Source organism: Halichoerus grypus, chromosome 2 (assembly GCF_964656455.1).
Source record: "Halichoerus grypus chromosome 2, mHalGry1.hap1.1, whole genome shotgun sequence".
NCBI classification, from domain to species: Eukaryota; Metazoa; Chordata; class Mammalia; order Carnivora; family Phocidae; genus Halichoerus; species Halichoerus grypus.
In genome coordinates, this window is record NC_135713.1 from 10,332,922 (window position 1) to 10,337,138 (window position 4,217).

General features: G+C 35.1%; 1 non-coding gene across 1 annotated transcript; it reads left to right on the forward strand.

Moving 5' to 3' along the window:
- The first annotated feature begins 2,586 nt into the window (after positions 1–2,586).
- Positions 2,587–2,659, forward strand: TRNAQ-CUG (transfer RNA glutamine (anticodon CUG)). The gene has a single exon. It is a non-coding gene; the product is annotated as a tRNA-Gln (tRNA).
- Positions 2,660–4,217: the final 1,558 nt, after the last annotated feature.

A 4,217-nucleotide genomic window follows, 5' to 3' on the forward strand; every position in this document is an offset into this window, starting at 1 on the left:
ACCCACTTTAGAGTTGAGACAGACTGCTGGTGCTATAGATCTGGCCATCAGGGCAGATGGAGTGGATATTGACCCAAACCATATTTCTTTCTTTCTTCTAGGAATTCAGTGTTTTCCCAGGAAATTTCAGTAAAATGTGTATTATGAGCTCTTGTCTATGACTTTGTTGTATGACCCCCCCCCCCATATACTAAGAAGGCTGAGGAAGCATATATTTAGGTAATTAAGTCTCTAAGGTGGAACCAGGCCAAAGAGAAGGAGCTTGAGAATAAAATTGGGATATCCAACCATAATGTCTTGCAAAGGGGCTGTTACAGTGGTTATGTCATTTTGGACCATTCAGAGCACCCAGAGCTTAAGACAGCGGTATTTGCACAGTAACACCCAGAATCCAGTCATAAAGGAAAAAACATTGAGTCTAGGTGAATATACCCAATGCAGTGGATAAGATAAGAAGAATAAAACAACCATGGGCCCCTTGATTTTTTTCAAAATCCTCCTTTGCTTTCATGTGTCTAGATGTTCCCGGGAAATTTTGTTTTATATGGTTATTCATAAATGGCACGGGAAATGTATCTAATTAACAGGTACTAATTTGTTCTTCAGATGCTTCTTACTTGGGCAACTAACTCTCTTCTATCTGCAGGGTGAAAAAGAACAAGGATTTATTAGTATTCCACATGTGGTAGAAATACAAATGTCATCCATCAAAACGTTTTCTTATAAAGGAAACCATATTGTAGCAGTTATTCATTGATATAATATTAAAATATATTATCACTTCAACACTGTATCTTAAATTTTATGCTTAAAAGAAGTTTTTCCCCTGAACAATTCTCTAGGTTGTATTTTGTTAAAATATATACAATACTATTTTTTTATTAATGATGAGCTAATTCTTCCACTTGTGTATTAAAATAATAGCATTCCCAAATTATTACTTTATAAAGATCTAAGTAAATGCTTAAAATATACATAATCAATAACATGAGATGCAACGAAATGATCATAAAACTTACTCCCTTATCGGTATTTTGCAAATAGGCAGAGGCAGAGAGGATAAACTAAAATGTAGCCTCCATTGAAGAAATGAAAGACCGGGCTTTTTTCATTGGTAGAATTTTTAAATAAACTTGGATGAACAAGAAAATATGCGTTGAAAATATACTCAATGTCATTACATAATGAGATGTTTCAGACATAACAATCCGACGACTCTAACTAGGTGGCTGTAACCTGCATTGACTGGCATGCTATCTATAAAACCAAATATTCCCAGAGCTCCTCTCACTTGTCCCTGCTGATGCTAATTAAAATGCTGTGGCATTGTATCATTTAAGAACTGCATTTTGCTGCTAATCAAAGAATTGTAAAATAGAAGTGAGTTAAGCATATGCAAGTGTCTCTTCTGCTCTCACATAAAATCAGTGTTGACCCCAGTGTAGGGCAGCAAGGTGGCTCCGTGGCCATCTGCTCATGGCTAGTGGCAGGTGGCTCCCATGCTCATATTCCTGGTGGCTGGGGGGAGGCATGGTCCAGGAAAAAAGGTGCATCTCCTAACTGATTAGCCCCCTTTCAAGAGATTTCTCTCAAACTCCCAGGCAAAGCCTTGCAAGTACATGTCACTGGGCATTGCTAGTTGAAGATACCTTAGAAAATCGTCTTTAAGTTGTATATCATGCCGTTCCAAATAAAATGAGGGTTCTGTTACTATAAAGAAAGGAGAACATGGATACTGGGATGACACATTTAGGAAAAGCAAGCAAAGTACTGTGATGTGTGTTCATGGAATGGTAGTTTGGGTGAAGAAATTCAGGTGTTTACCAAAGAGGAGAGAAATTTACGATGCTCTGATATATGCTTGGAAGTGTAGTGTATAAAACCATCAGACCTGTCTGTTCAGATATGGGACACAAAGAAAACAGGCAACCTTCAGTTCACAATGTGGAACCTTGTAATGAAGAGTCCAGAAAATAAGAACACTACTGTAGAAACACATTAGAGACATGTCAGTGTATTCAACTATGAGGGGGATGATTAAATTAGAAGTCTCTTCTGATCTCTTATATGTATCATTTTGTTATTTACTATAGAAGTGTAAGATTACTGCCTGGCTTAAGAATAGTGGACGTGCAATTTTCCAAATGGTTGATTCTTCTTCTAGACACATCTCAGTAAGATTTGTACTGAGTCATTTTTAATGATCTCTTTTTTTTTTTAAGATTTTATTTATTTATTTGAGAGAGAGAGAGAGAGCACATGAGAGCGGGGAGGGTCAGAGGGAGAAGCAGACTCCCTGCCGAGCAGGGAGCCCGATGCGGGACTCAATCCCGGGACTCCAGGATCATGACCTGAGCCGAAGGCAGTTGCTTAACCAACTGAGCCACCCAGGCGCCCTTTAATGATCTCTTATCAATAATCTAAGGCTATACAGAAGAACTCTATTTTCTATGGAAATATGGAGGATAAATGTACTACTAGTGTCCACTGAAAATCTAATGAACATGAAAGAGATTATTCCAGTGACTTCAATTTCTACTATACAAATCCCTTCACCTGTTATTTAAAGATTTTTATTAAAGGGACACCTGGCTGGCTCAGTTGGTAGAGCATGTGACTCTGGATTTCAGGGTTGTAAGTTCGATCCCTATGTTGGGTGTAGAGACTACTTTAAAAAGGTATATATATATATATATATATATATATATATATACATGATTTTTATTAAAATACCCTATTTCTATAAAGTGAAAATTATCTCCATTTTATATTGATGTTTATTTATATTGCTTTGATATTAATTTTTCAGAAAAGAGAAAGCAATCAAAGCTTCCTAAATATTCTACAATTGATACATGATTGTATTATTCATTATTGTAATGAATATGTATATTATATGTATTACATTTATATACATTATATGTAGTACATTATATGTATTAGATATATATTATATGTAGTATTCATTATTGATACATGAATTCAGTCACTAACCATATTTTATGCATTTAAATATTTCAAGGCCCTACATTAGTCCTGTATCATCTTTACTAGAACATTCATGATTATTCAAAAGTGTGTGCGATCTATGCCTAATAGCAAATGTACCAAACTTCTCAGTATACTTTCTAGAATAACAAATAATAGCTCAATAATTTCAAAATACATACTTACTTTTCAGGAAATGAGAACACATGTTATTATGAACAATTTAAACAACTTTAAAAATCAATAGTACTTTGAAACATAAAATGCACCTTAAAACGCAAAAACAAAGACAAAGACAAAGACTGTATGATATCACCTGTATGTGGAAACTAAAAAAGCCAAACTCATAGAAACGGAGAGTAAAGTGGTGGTTACCAGGGAGTGGGGGGTGCGATGGGGGAAAAGGAAAGGGGAGATGTTGGCCAAAGAATACAAACTTCCAGTTTTAAGATGAGTATGTTCTGGGCATCTAATGTCCAGCTGGTGTTTATACTTAATAATCCTGTATTATATACTTTAGAGTCGCAGAGAAAGTAGATCTCAAACATTCGCACCACAAAACAGAAATGGAAATTATGTGAAGAGAGGCAGGTGTTAGCTAAGGCTGTGGTGGTAACACTTTTATAACATATAAGTGTATCGAATCAACACATGGTTCACCTTAAACTCGTATAATGTTATATGTCAATTATATATCCGTAAAGCTTGGAGGGGAAAAGCAAAACCAAGTTGAATCAATACTACAAACTTTGGGGAACATGTCAAATCTTTAATATCATAAGCATATATGACCATGGTCTAAAATATTTTATTTCAACTCTGTTTACATTAAGAAATTGTAGTTGATATCTCCACTAGTCATCACATTATTCCCCCTCAGAAACTGAATTATAAAGAAAATGTAACAATGCCTTCTTTTCCATAAAATTGAAATTGCTTTCGATTTTCATCTCTTCAGCAGTTTCTTTTTTTACAACCAGCCTCCTATGAACTATATTTCATATTTATCCCTTTTACTTCTACTTGCTTCTTCCATTGGAATTTTATTGTTTGTTTGTTTTTTAACCTATGGACTACCACATAAAGAGAGATGTATTTTATTGAATTTATGTTCGGAGTGGCTAAGAGACTGCCAGAAATTCTGGAGGAATGATAATTTGGAATATGCAATGATATACTGCTTTTGCATAGTAAAGAAGGAAATTCAACCCACCCTACACTTTCCGACA